Source organism: Acartia tonsa, chromosome 6 (assembly GCF_053477335.1).
Source record: "Acartia tonsa isolate MP-2025a chromosome 6, ASM5347733v1, whole genome shotgun sequence".
Taxonomy (NCBI): Eukaryota; Metazoa; Arthropoda; class Copepoda; order Calanoida; family Acartiidae; genus Acartia; species Acartia tonsa.
In genome coordinates, this window is record NC_137265.1 from 13094237 (window position 1) to 13109561 (window position 15325).

Genomic DNA, 15325 nt, shown 5'->3' on the forward strand with positions numbered 1-15325 from the left:
TCTATCTATCTAATATAGTAACAGGATGTCTGTCTGTTTGTTTGGTTGTACCGAAGGATCTATCTAACAGCTAAACGGATGTGGTTCTCCTTTAAAGCATAGATTTCCCTAGATCCTTGAGAAGGTTTTTAACTATTTACTATTTACAAATTTTACCCCCGGGGTAGAAATTTTGGAAGGGGTAAAATAGATTTGCGGTGCGCTCCGCGCGCCATTTTACCCCCCCCCCCCCCCCCAAAAAAAAAAAAGAATTACCCCCCATTTTCACCCCCCCCCCTCCAAAAAAAATGCTTTGAAGCCCTTGATTCACATGCACCTAAAATAACTTTTTAGGTCAACAGAAAATCGAAAAAGTGTATTTTGAGTAACATGTAAAATACCTATTTATCTTCTATATTTCTATCTTGTTATCAATCTATGAATATAAAATATCTATCTATCCAAAATATAAATTAAAACGTACGAAATTAGGTTGTATCTATCTAATTATATATCAACAATAAAGGTACTAAGAAAGAGAGGGAATGTCTGATTGAGCCAATAGGAGAATCGCATCGGAATTTACATTGGATCTCATTGGTTGAAATTATGTACACATTTTCCTACGAAGGCATGTTTTTTTTCATTTCATACATACATAAAAGTCAGCTGTTAACAGTATATTTTCTTAGTAGAAAGCTTTGCGGAATCAGAATTAATTGCCCAAAAATTTCGTTTACAATTTGAAAGCTTGAAACAAAGTTGGATTCTTAAAAAAAAAGTTAGGCTGGCAACTCGCTGGTGAGGCAAAATTATTTTTGTGAAAAATCCTCCAAAATCGAATACAAAAATTTACAAAAATGAAATAAAATCTTAAGAGGGTTATTAACATATGATTTTGTTTAATTTTTGTAGATTTTTAATGTGCTTTTGGATGATTTTTCACAAAAATAATTTTGCCTCACTATCGAATAGCGAGTCTATCATTTTTTAAGAATCCACATCAGCTTGAGTCGAAAGTAAACAATACTTTTGTCTGCTAGGAATGTTCTCTCTTAGATTTGACGAAAAAAGGGTTCAGAATATTCTTCTACTCTTCTATTTCTATTATATCAACATATATATATGCGAATATCGAATATATCTATTTCTCTTTCTATCTATATATCTACTAAACATATAAATTATGAAGTGCGAAAATCAGGTTGTAGTACTTAGGAAAAGCTTTTTATTAATCTTTCCATTAATATATCTCTCTATCTCTTTATCTATCTATCCAATCCCTATCTATATATTAAACATATAAATTATGAAGTGCGAAAATCAGGTTGTAGAATATAAGACAAGCTTTTGTCTGCGAAATAAGTAGCAGCCATAGAATAATAATTGATAGAATCATTGTCATGTACATTAGTCTGCATAATAAGTAGCAGCCAAAGAATAATAACTGATAGAATCATTGTCATGTACATTAGTCTGCATAATAAGTAGCAGCCAAAGAATAATAACTGATAGAGTCTTTGTCATATAGTTTTAATTTACAGGAAATCGTTTAACTCAAGTAATTCTTAACATAAAGGTAGTTTGACTATGTTTTATCTTTTTGTCAACCAAAATTAGAGAGTTGATTATCTGTTAGGATATTCTATCTTATTCTCTGTAGTAGCTATTAGTCAAGCTAAATCAAAGAGTTGGTTGTCTGTAGGATATTCTATCTTATTCTATGTAGTAGCTATTAGTCAAGCTAAATCAAAGAGTTGGTTGTCTGTAGGATATTCTATCTTATTCTATGTAGTAGCTATTAGTCAAGCTAAATCAAAGAGTTGGTTGTCTGTAGGATATTCTATCTTATTATCTGTAGTAACTATTAGTCAAGCTAAATCAAAGAGTTGGCTGTCTGTAGGATATTCTATCTTATTCTCTGTAGTAGCTATTTGTAAAGCTAAATCAAAGGGTTGGTTGTCTGTAGGATATTCTATTTTATTCTATGTAGTAGCTATTAGTCAAGCTAAATCAAAGAGTTGGTTGTCTGTAGGATATTCTATCTTATTCTATGTAGTAGCTATTAGTCAAGCTAAATCATAGATTTGATTGTCTGTATGATATCTTATCTTATTCTATGTAGTAGCTATTAGTCAAGCTAAATCAAAGAGTTGGCGCTCTGTAGGATATTCTATCTTATTCTATGTAGTAGCTATTAGTCAAGCTAAATCAAAGAGTTGGTTGTCTGTAGGATATTCTATCTTATTCTATGTAGTAGCTATTAGTCAAGCTAAATCATAGGTTTGATTGTCTATAGGATATTATATCTTATTCTCTGTAGTAGCTATTAGTCAAGCTAAATCAAAGAGTTGGTTGTCTGTAGGATATTCTATCTTATTCTATGTAGCAGCTATTAGTCAAGCTAAATCAAGGAGTGATTGTCTGTATGATATTCTACCTTATTCTATGTTGTAACAATTCTAAGTTAAATCAAAGTGTTGGTTACCAGTTGGACATTCTATCTTATTCTATGTAGTAGCTATTAGTCAAGCTAAATCAAAGAGTTGGTTGTCTGTAGGATATTCTATCTTATTCTATGTAGTAGCTATTAGTCAAGCTAAATCAAAGAGTTGGTTGTCTGTAGGATATTCTATCTTATTCTATGTAGCAGCTATTAGTCAAGCTAAATCAAGGAGTTGGTTGTCTGTAGGATATTCTACCTTATTCTATGTTGTAACAATTCTAAGTTAAATCAAAGTGTTGGTTACAAGTTGGATATTCTATCTTATTCTATGTAGTAGCTATTTGTCAAGCCCCGAGCAAAATTACTCAAAATTTCAAAGAACTTTAGCGCTTTTATTTCAGAAAATAAAAGGATTATCTATAAACGTTAAGAACATACTTTTTGGAGGCCTACAGCTCATACTTTTTCTACTCTCTCTAAAACACTCTACATGCCACTGAATATAATAAAAATGAATTATTTATTTATCGCATCGTTTTTTAGACAGCTTGCCGCGAATATAAACATAATAAGATGACTTTTGTTAGCCCGGAGTGGTCAAAAGCTTGGGCTAAAAAAACTGGTTTTGATTTTATGATTTTTATTTTTAAACTTGTAAAAATTTTCTGTAATACGATGCTATACATAGTTTTTAAGTATAGCTGAGAACCGGTTCTTATCCAGCAGATATTAATCGTTTCGGAAGCAATACTGGAAATAATAATTATTGAAAAATTGCACGTCGCAATTATGTCAGTCATGAGCAGTTAAAATGTACATATAGATTTTCTGGTAATGGTTACAGAGTTGCTACGCTTTCTAAATTGCACTTAACTGTTACAGGAATCACAATGAAAAATTTAAATCGGTCGGACAATTATAACATGCCTAAATTAACGATATAAGCTATCCATTACAGATTTGAAAAACAAATCAATAGTACCTATATTTCTGAAACTTTTTTGGCAAGCTTTAAATTTTATATTCAATACAATAATAATTCAATTCTTGAATTTGAAGACCAGAAAATCATTTTATTGCAGGGATCTAAAGGGATAAGACAATGGCCGATAAATTAATGTACAACCCCAATGATGGTAAATATAATTACTCCTTCTGTAGATTACAATTGATGGTTGAAACGTTTGGACACTCCACTAATGATCCAACTAATCAAAGTTCAGTAATAGCCCCCAAAATTGTAACCTTCCAAAAAAAAAAATATTATAAAACGTTGGGGACTAGTTTAATAAATAGCCCAATGTCCCCTGCCTCCCTGATTTTATTGTCATGAAAAATGTTAAAAAGTTAAAGAATATTAAATTTTTAAGATAGGGTAATACTAGAAGCAAGTAGAAATAATCCTTATATGAAAGCATAGACGTCCAAGTGGGGGGGGGTAAAGTGTTGATTACCCCCCCTCCCCCCAAACGAATTTTTTTTCATTTTACCCCCCCCCCCCCGAAACGATTTTTTTTTCATTTTACCCCCCCCCCCCCCCATTTAAAATTTACATCTACCCTGGGGGTGCCGCACCCCCAACCATTTAGGAGGGGGTGCCAAAATAAAAAAAAATCTCTAACAAAATTTTTTTTTTTAATACTAAATATTCAATAAAATTTAAATTACCCTTCCCCCCCAAAAAAAAAAATTTTCCCGGGGGTAAATTTTGTGAGGGATAATCAAAATTTGCCCCTGCCAGCAGATTTCAGGGAGGGGTAATTACCCCCCCCCCCCCCCCCACCAAGCAAATTTTACCCCTAGGGTAAAAATCTTGGGGGGGGGGGTAAATAAAATTTTACCCCCCCCCTTACAAATTTTTACCCCCCACCCCCGAAAAAAAAAGCTTGGACGCCCCTGTATGAAAGTAACATAATTTCTATATGTCTATGTGTGCATTGAAGGATCTCGTTAAACATTATAATTTTACTTTACAAAGTATTTTCGTATAGGTCCAAGAAAGGTTTATAACTATTTCTAAGAAGGATACTGACCCATCCCAAATTAGGAGAAATAAGTTATTGGTTGAAAAGTATGGGAAATACTAGTTTGGAACCAATCTATCAAAAATGTGACAAATACACAGAAATTTTTCTCTAACGAATTAGATAACATATTTATAAAAGTTCATTTACTAATTTTCAATTTACCATACGTGTAATGGAGTACATTTATATAATAACACTTATACACGGGCGTGACTTAAATTTCTGTGATTATCGGAGAAAATAATTTCTCAACAAAAATATTATTTCATGAGCATAACAACTCAAGGTCCTAAACCTAATGTTCTAACGAGGATATCTTCATTAAATAAAACAAAGCATTAAACAAATGTTGTTTCTTGTGGGTAAATGTAAATTCCTAAATTATTATAAAATACAATACTATTGTTATCTATTAATAAATCATAAATTAAAAATTTTTCTTTTAAGGGAATTTTTAAAGTACAATTTAAATTATTTTATTTTTGTTTGAGTCCCCTAGCGGCCATTTTTAAAACTGCATAATATAAGTTTTTAATGGTTTTAATGGTTTCTCTCTTATTTTTTAAAAAATTTTATACTAAAGATATACCAGAGTTTCTTTTGTAGCGCAGCTACTATATGACTAGAGCCTGTCCGTACGTCACTATGTAAAAATATTTACAAAACCTTTTTGTTTTTTCCTTTGGATCTACTGCAGTTCACGGTAAAATATTGCTGGTAACGAATATTGCCGAAAACCTATAAATTTTAAAGGCTGCTAGCTGCCAAACGGCTGAACGTACAGATCATGCCCGCACACTGTTTTAAGCGGCATAAGAAGGCCTACAAATAATCTGGAATAGCTATAAATCAATTATGCATAATTATCTCGCAGAGTAGAGAAATGCGCGAAAAAAGACCTATTTGACGCGTTTTTTCTTAAGTGAAGCTTTCCCTGTGTATCATTGGATCTTGGCTATTCCAGATTATTTGTAGGCCTTCTTATGGCGCTTTAAATTCTTAAAATGGTGTGCGGGTAAGATCTGTACGTTCAGCCGTTTGGCAGCTAGCAGCCTTTAAAATTCATAGATTTTGGCAATATTCGTTACCAGCAATATTTTACCGTGAACTGCAGTAGATCCATTCCTTTTTATGAACGAATTAAACTAATTTAAAAACATAGCTGAATAAATAAATAAACAATTGTGTAAATCCTGTTTGTCCGTCTGCCGGGCTGTACCAAAGGATCTCACTAACAGCTGGTTCTCATTTACAGTAGAGCTTTTTATAGGTCAAAGGAAGTTTTATAATTATTTTAGGGAGGGATTTCCTCCAACCCTCCCAAGTGAAATTGTCCATAGAAAAAAATACCCCCCCCCCCTCCTCCTACAATTTTTTTTCTTTTAAATCTAAATCAAAGGTGGAGGATCGACTTCCCTCTCTTTCGAAAGATTAAGAAAAATTATAAGATGGAGAAATAAAGATCTGATTATCTATTTTTGATTGACTCAATGGTCTTTTCCATAACAAATTTTCCTCTAGGTGAATAATCCCTTCCTGTAATTCAATACACTTTCATTAATCCAGGGAGGAAGGGAACAATGAAATGTACTGGTACAAACTAGCAGTGTCCAAACTTTTCAACCAATTATTTCAATCTACAACAGAAAGAGTATTTTTTTCTAATATTATGAGAACTGTACATTATCCATTGTCTTATCCCTTAAGATCCCTGATTTATAATCTGACATTGATTTGAACTGATACCTTAATACAAAATTATTCAATATGATATTAGAAGCGAAGCTTATATGTATTTTAAGGGGTTTTGTATGGTTGTCTCGGGGATCTTACGGGATAAGACAATGGCCGATAAATTGATATGCATCCCCAATGATGATACACAAAATTACCCCTTCTGTAGATAAAAATTAGTAGTTGAAACGTTTGGACACTCAACATAATGAACCAACTAATCAAACTTTATGTAACAGAGTAGTTAATATAAAGTTTCCCCCCTTCCTGCCTAAATTAAATTGGATATAAGCTAATAAGATAATTTTTTTTGTAAAACTATAAATCTTTAGAACAGAATACAAATGTTTTTGGGTTTATCATTGCTGCGCTACTTATGAATATAATTGTACTTGTTATAATTGTGCATTTAAGCATAAAGAAACAAGTTCACATATGATAATGGAAGTAGCATATACATGGATGTTATGACAGGGAAAATTGTCGTCAATTTAGGATGCAATTTCTCCTGTCATTTATTGGTTGTGCGATTATCCAGTAGGAGCGTAGGGAATGGTGTAAAGGGGAATGGATGGGATAGGTTTATTTAGCTTGCTATAATATTCACTTTATTAGAGTTCGTGATAATCTGGTGTAAGATCCATGTAGTGATAAATCCATTAATATGAAGTATAGATATAGACTAGATCATATCAAAGGTTCAGTGGTTAAGTCACAATTGCAGTCACAAACCTAACCTAAAGGGGTAGTTTCACGAAATGCATTTGAACTTAATTTAGTGAACCGCATATTTTTTCCTGGTTAATTTGCATTTATATGGCATATAATTGAAAGAATTTCAATTTTCTACTATGTAGTTTTTAAAATATCAAGACTTGAAAATCGTCTTTTTAATTTGCATATATCACAAAAAGACGATTTTCAAGTCTTGATATTTTCAAAACTACGTGGTAGAAAATTGAAATTCTTTCAAATATATGCCATATAAATATAGTTAAACCCATTAACCAGCAAAAAATATAAACTAAATTGAGTTCAAATGCATTTCGTGAAACTACCCCTTTAGCAAAGAAAAAAACTGAAACAAAAAAAACATTTTTAATATTTCAAGCTTGCTTTTTTGTGATACGGTCTATTTAAGAATGTAATACTTTTTATCGCCTCGTATTTTAAACAGCTTTCCGTGGCTAGTAAAATAGAATATTATAATTGTTAATTATCTCCACGTATTATATAGACAGCTTTTATGATTTGTATTTTATTATTCGTGGAAAATTGTCTGTAATACGATGCTAAACATGAATTTTCAGTCTGAATGAGCACCAGTTCTGATCTATCAGATATTAATCGGTGTTGAAAACATACTGAAATATTAAATCCAGTTTTGATGGCCCAGATGAACCGAAGAACGTAGTCAACAAAACTGGTGAATGAATGTATTATTGTTTGTATGTGTACATTATGCTGATTTTTTAAAAAGTTTAGTTCAGAGTAGGTTTTAAGCTATATTTTTGCAGAGGTGTGGTACTTATGTCCCCTCCTAAAATTAAAAAATGTCCATTCCCCCTCCCCCCCCCATTTTCTATTTCTTTTTCTTATTGAAAGAAGTAAGTTCGAAGGCGCGCTATATTAACCACAAAACAACTCCACGCAACCTTTTTACAATAGTTTTTGTGCTAAGACATAGAATAGAAATTTGTCTAGAAGATATATGAGGTATAATTTATATTTCATTGTCTTATTATATAAAATATGTAGTTTTTTTTTATGTTTTATTCCCTAAATGATTGAGTTCTCAATTTTAGGGAAGCTTTCAAAGATCTATGGATGGTTTTAGGCTATTTCACTTTTATATTTAGGTATTGGAAATTTCTCTCCCCTTTTTAATACAGCGCCTCTAGGGAACGCAGCTGCTATTATAGTAATACTAGAGTTGGGCTTGATATAATTATCAGGCTATTAGCTAGGTTTATTCAATGTTTTGTTTACTTTCTTTTGTTTATCTGAATTCTGACTATTAACCCTATTCTTCCATTATCTTCTCCCTGACGATTTCTTTCTTTAAACTATTTTAGGATCCTAATATTTTTAATTTCAAATTATCTTCCTGAAAGGGTTAAAATGTTTAGTTAACTGATAAATTTTAGTTCAATATCTGACCACATTACGCACGTATTGCTAGTATCAAATTATTTTAAAACTAAGTTTTCTTTTATTTACTATATTATAAATTTAAATTTTCTGTTTTATGGATAGAAATTTAATACTTCAATATAATTCAAATAGAAACATGAAATAAAAAAATGAATTTATACATCATGCAGTAAAACAATGGGTCTTATCGTTTTTGGTCAATGAGAGTTTATTACGGATTATTGGAGCACTATGAGTTTTAAACATTTATCGCTTGGAAAACTTGAGCTTATATACATAGGCGTCCAAGGGGGGGGGTAATGGGCCATTTGGCACCCCCAAACGATTTTGGGGGTGCCGTAGGCACCCCCAAAATTTTGTGAACAATACCCCCCCCAAAAAAAAATTACCCCCTCCTTGGGGGTGCCTATGGCACCCCCAACGATTTTGGGGGGGGTATTTACCCCCCCAAACCATTTTGGGGGGGGTAATTACCCCCCCCCAAAATAAATGTTCTTTAAAAAAATTTTTTTGGGGGGGGTATTTACCCCCCCCAAATTGAATGTTCTTAAAAAAAAAATTTTACTGTCCAACCAGTTAAAACAGTTCTTAACCATGATAACAAAAAATTTAATAGTTTGATCATGTTTTATTTGCTTGGGCCTTTATAAGGGCTAAAACCGTCCCGGGGATCTATGATGTAATTGTAAAGCACTGAAGATTCCATAAAATAGATACCTAACTAAATTAAATATTTCATTAAATAATGAAAAAGAATTTCTATAGGCGATTTCTTTTGGGAGGATGTCAGGGTGTCTCAAAACTAGTTATAAAAACTTACCAGGACCTATAAGACGCTTCACTTTAAAGTAAAATCATATTGGTTCATTGGTTAGTGAGTTAATTATTGTATTTTTATGTTCTAAAGAATGAGATACTACTATATATTTGAATAGTAGTGGCGCCCTTAGCATCTAAGAACTCGTGTTTTCTAAAGGGTAAAAAGGGAGGAGAAAAATAGCCTAAAACCACTCAAAGGATTGACCTATAATAGTGTGGAACCATCATGGGATCTATGTGAAGCTTTCCTAAAAAGGAGAACTCAGTATTAAAAGTAATGAAATCTGAAGCTATAGTCAAATAAACCTTACTTACTACTTTATGTTATAAGATAGTACTTATTAACTTAATAGATTAGGTAGGTGCTTTTTTTACATAATTAAATTACCCCCCCCAAAAATTTTACCCCCGGGGTAAATTAGTTTGGGGGGGGTAATTACCCCCCCCAACAGATTTGGGGAGAGTATTTACCCCCCCCAACAGACTTTAGGGGGGGTAATTACCCCCCCCCAATCAAATTTTACCCCCGGGGTAAAAATTTTGGGGGGGGTAAAAAAAAATTTCGGCGCGCTTCGCGCGCCATTTTACCCCCCCCCAAACACGAATTACCCCCCCCCCTAAATTTTTTTACCCCCCCCAAAAAAAAAAGCTTGGACGCCCCTGCTTATATATAGACATTTATTTCCTATATAGATCTGTCATGAATCTTGATGCAATAAAGTAGGCTGTTTTGTAAATGTTAAAAATTGGAAGATTTCATTAAAGAAAAGTTCCCGCAAATATAAGTATTAAATAAAACAATAAGATACAATTTTGTGACAAAGCAGCTTTGGCTACCCTTACATACAAAGCTTTTAATAGATCTTAGGGGAGTTTTTAGAACTACTTTAGTATCTAAATCAATCTTGAAAAATTAACCAAACCCCTCATAAAAATTCTTTTCCTTTTTTTAAAACAAAAGCTTTCCCTTCTCGTTTGATTATCCGTCTGTCTTTATTTTTGATTATTCATTGGGATTTTTAATAAAAATGAAATAGTATAAAACAATCCTACAACATACGTAAAACATCAATAAAATTAGGAACTAAATTAATTCAGTGGTTACGGAGATCTAAATGTAAAAACTAAAAAAATACCACTATATAGCACGAAAATTTCATAAAATTTAGCAAAAAAGTTAATAGATATAAAAATTGGCAAAAAATTATTAGAATTCTATATTTATTACTCGATGTGTAGAAGTATAGTAAAAAGTAAATAGATATGTATTATGTAAAAAATTATATAGAATTATGTTCTTATGTAAAATTATAAGTTGTGGTCATTTTTCAAAATTAATCAATCATATATAAAATCTTTATTATGTGATGTAGAACGTTCACAGAAGTTAAATAAGATCTCGATAACGGCATGACTTGTTGACTATTAGGGATCTTAAGGCATAAGACAATGGAGGATCCGGTATATTAAAACCGGTTTGTCAGCCTTACCTAAACATCTTGTATAGCATCGTAATATAGACATTTTTCCACGAATGTTAAAATAAAAATCATAAAATTATTAATAGCTTTGTTACCAGCTTTAGCCTTTGGTTCCTCGGGTCTAACAAAACTGAAATTAATCTTATAATGTTCATTTAAATATCCGTGGAAATCTGTCTATAATACGATAATAGTTATTTCTCGCATCGTATTATAAACGGCTTTCCGCGGATATAAAATGTACAATTATAAGGTTAAAACCCGTTTTTTAGCTCCGAGATGCCGAAGGCACGGGCTAAAAAAACTGGTTTTAATCTTAGGATTGTACATTTTTATATTCGTAGAAAGCTGGATATAATACGATGCTAGACATAGTTTTTTCGTATGGACGAGAACCGGTTCCTATCTACCGGATTCGAATGAATACGAGAAATAACTATTACAGTTTTAGTAAAACTGAATTTTAGGTTGGAAAGTTTCTACACTACTACTGGTTTGAACAAACCAAGTTTTTAAAAGAGTCATTGACTAAGGAAAGAACGTGAATATATTACGTTTAGGTGCCAGTTTTATTTACAGCCCAATGTCACCTCCCTCCATGAAAAAAAAACAAAAACAATTGTCCTTCTATCAAATTTTAAACCTAACCATAGAATTAATAAGAAAAATTGTTTTAAGATTTTTATTTACAAATCAAAAATAATATAATTAGTATAAAAATTAATAAACATTATAACTGTGAATAACAAAAATCTAGGAAATTTGAAAATTGTTCGTGTGTTAATTCATGAACAAACGACAGTACTTCGTCAAATTCAATGCTTTGTTCAATGGCTTCTGGGGAGTACATCTCGGTTAGGTTAGCATCCTCAGGGCTGGTCATTGTATGGCTTGATCTATGGACATTGCTTTGCGTTACAGCCGTTTCGCTGCTGAAATTAGCCGTCCAATTTGTACAGAACGTCTTCGGGCTGGCACTTGTAGAATTCTGACAGCTGAGAAACTTGGCGGCTGCTTTTCTTACACGTTTCCTCTCCTTGGCGCTAGAAATTGTGCCGGTTTTGGCTATTGGGTTCTTGATGGTGCATTTTTCTGGTTTATCTAAACCGTAGTATACAGAGTACTTTTTATATCTTCTAGGCATTCTGATTTAAAATTAGAGAGCTGTTTATAGTAAGAAATATTAAACAATATTATGCCCAATATGATTAAATGTTTCTTATTTATACCCTTTAAGAACTACCCCACCCCAGTTTTTGTTCCGTGATTATTTTACGGTCAACACGTAACTTACGCGTTTACCCCTTCCCCTTTTTGAAGGCACCCTTTCAGCCCCCCCCCCCCATTAGTCACCTGACTATTGCTTGGGTTGGTTCCGGTCAAAAGTTTTGTGTCCCTACTTAACTCCACCCATTACTGGTTGCTTATTCTTGTTTTTAAGGATTATTGATAAAACAAAACGTTTTTGTGATAAATTTGCTTTACATATCTTAAAAGGGTAGATTTTATTATAGCTAAGAATTTAATGTTTTTTTTATTAAAGCCGGTTTCAGGCCATACTGAAAATACACGTATCGCACAAACAAATAGCCTAAACTTATATCAAGACGTAAATCTAAAAATATAATAGACTAATGCCATCAATGGACCCATGCTAAGCTTTCTTAGAATGAAGAATTCAGCCATATAATTTTAGTGGTTGCGCCCCTCATTTAGAGGCTATAATTCAAAAGTCTGTAACCACTATAAGACTTAAATTAATATAATAGCCTAAAATCATAATGGACATATGTGAAGCTTCGCCAAATTATAGAACTTCCTCGGTTCAGCAGTAATTGAAATCTTAAGCTGCAGACAAAAAATAGGATTAAAAAGATTAAGAATTATCATATCATAATATCTATTTCCGAAACAAAATTTTGAACATATCACCCTATTTCGAAAAGTACCCTTTCTTTTAGCGCATATGACCCAATTTTAAACGGTTTTATTCCGGTCAAACTTACTTAATCGTCTTACCTAAAGTTCTCTTCAACTCCGCCCACTTTTGGTTTTTGGCTTGGGTTGTTTTAATAAAAAAATTGAAATATTTTAATTACAAAATATTGTTACCAATTTATGAATTTTGCAGAAGATTGCTGAAATTTTTAGTAAGTTTATAGACATTATTTAGATGTATGCTCCTGATCATGATAAACATTGATAACCCTTCTTTAAAATAAAATTATTGGATAAAAAGATTGGGCACTTTTTATTGAAATAAGAAGATGTGTCTAGAAAACATTGGGTACTGGTATAATTTCCAGTCCAATGACCCCTGTTTCTATAAAAATATTTTTTTTTTTTAAAGCGAAGCTTTTCTATAATTAGGGTCGGTCCGTCCGTAACAGATAGCTTTTTTCGTTAATTTAGGCATGTTAGAATTGTCCTATCGATTTCAAATTTTGCATGGTGATTCCTTTAATAGTTAGGTACGATTTAGAAAGCGTAGCAACTCTATAATCATCACCAAAATGTCCGTACGTCCATTTTAAACATGTTGATTTTTTTTACTTTTTTAACAACAAATTTTTATGTGATCTAATCATCCGATTGATCTGATTTTTGGTATATTGATTCCTGGGACAACAAAGTATAATGTAATAAGCGAAGCAACTCTATAATCAAGTCCTAGAAATGTAAGTATGTCCATAAACATTATCCTGAATCAAGCAGTTTTTCAACACATTTTACTTACAATTTTGCTTTGACTCTTATACATTTATATTATGATTATTCAGTTCTGACACTTTATAAGTGTTAATGTCCGTTTGTCCTACTGTTTAAGTGCTTCGCTTTTATGGATGTTGTCATCCTTGTTTTATCACATAAATACGATGCCTTTCTCTGTTTCGTAAGACTCACAGGGAGAAAGGGGTCATTGCACTTTAAATTATATGGTACTCTAAGTAACCTTTTTTGTTGGCTCAAAAACTTTAAGTACTAACAACCAACAAATTTATTCTACATAATGGGTAATTTTGTTAATTATCATTGGAAATTTATACTAATTATTCGTCCATTGTCTTTCCCCTATACATCCCTGAATATTTTAGTCAATCCTATTATATAAGGAATTAAGTTTGTCTTTTAAGATCTTGCATACGAATTTAAGATAAGCTTTAAACAGATCATAGGGTGGTTTTAAGCTATTCTATCTACCCCCTTTCATTCTTTTTCTTCGAATATATAGCCCTTTTGATGCTATGGGCACTACCTCTAGTTTATAATATTTCAACAAAGGGCCTATTCTCTGATTTCACAGCATTAGGTGGAAAGTCCTAAATGAGTATATTTTTACATGTCATTTGCTTGATATAGGAATAAATTTATTGGCATTTAGAATGACGCAATTTAGAAAGACGCATTACACTTGACGCCGAATATTGAATATTAAAATAAAAAACCTCTTATTTTTTTTGTACATATCTGCGGGCGATATTTATGCATGACCCAAACTCGTTTCATACCAAAAATAATCTACACAATAATTGAGCTTTATACCTAAACTTGCAACAAGGGAAGTTTATTCATTAGTAGCACAGCAAAAATATGCTATTGCCAAAAAAGTAAGTAATGATAATTAGGGTCGGATAAAGATTACATTATTGGTTGAAAATTTTACACAGCTAGTTTGAACCAACCAATCTTCTTTATAAAAGTACTTAAAGTTTTTAAGCCAACGAATTTTTATAACATTGGGTACAAATAAAATTTAAAGCTCAATTTCCAATCCCTCTTTAATTTAAAAAGATCATTATCTATTTAACATTCTATTATGTAAAGTAGTAAGGTTTGTTTGTCTGTAGCAAAGGAGCTCGTTACCACATAACCGATACGGTTCTCCTTTACAGTGAAACTTCTATAGGAAGGTTTATAGCTATTTTGGGAGAGGTAATTACCCCTCCCTCCCAATAAAATGATCATTTCAACCCCTCAATTTTTAAATTTTGAAACTGAAAAAAAATTGGGGTGGGAGGTCGAATTCAAGCCCTTATAACTATAATCGCCACTAGATGCCTCTAGGGGCATAGCAGCTAAAATGATTAGGAAGAAATTAGGAAGAAAGAGCTGGAGAGCAGCTTCATGACAGAGCACAGTTGGCCAAATAATATAAAATATGAATTTAAATGTCTACTTATATTCGCAAAGTTGAAGTTTCCAGTTCATTTCATTCAAGTTATAGTTATTTTTTTCAGTCTTGTTTTAGATCATGAAAAAAAACGAAGTAGTGGGTTTTGTCGTAATTTCACAGTAGCTTTTCTCCTATGTCTAGCCAGTGCAGAGGGCTCTAAACCTACGTGGCAATAATTTACATTTACCTAACCTAACCTAAAGTTAGCTATCAAAAGCTACTGTGAAAATACGACCAAAACCCATTTTTTCAAGGCAGGATTAATGGCCCACGGAAATACGGAGTTGTAACTGAAACCAGCAAAATTGACCCAAAATTCTTTTTCTTCTTGATATTGCCCCACTGTGCGTGCAGTGTATATGCGTGTGAGGTGTGATTCAGGGAGGGAGTAGGCATTGAACTGTAAATTTTACTAGTACCTACATTCTTATAAACACTTTCTTTCATTAATTGTCATTAAAACGTTTAAGTTGCATTTATGATTATTACATCAAGTATTCATTCATTGTCT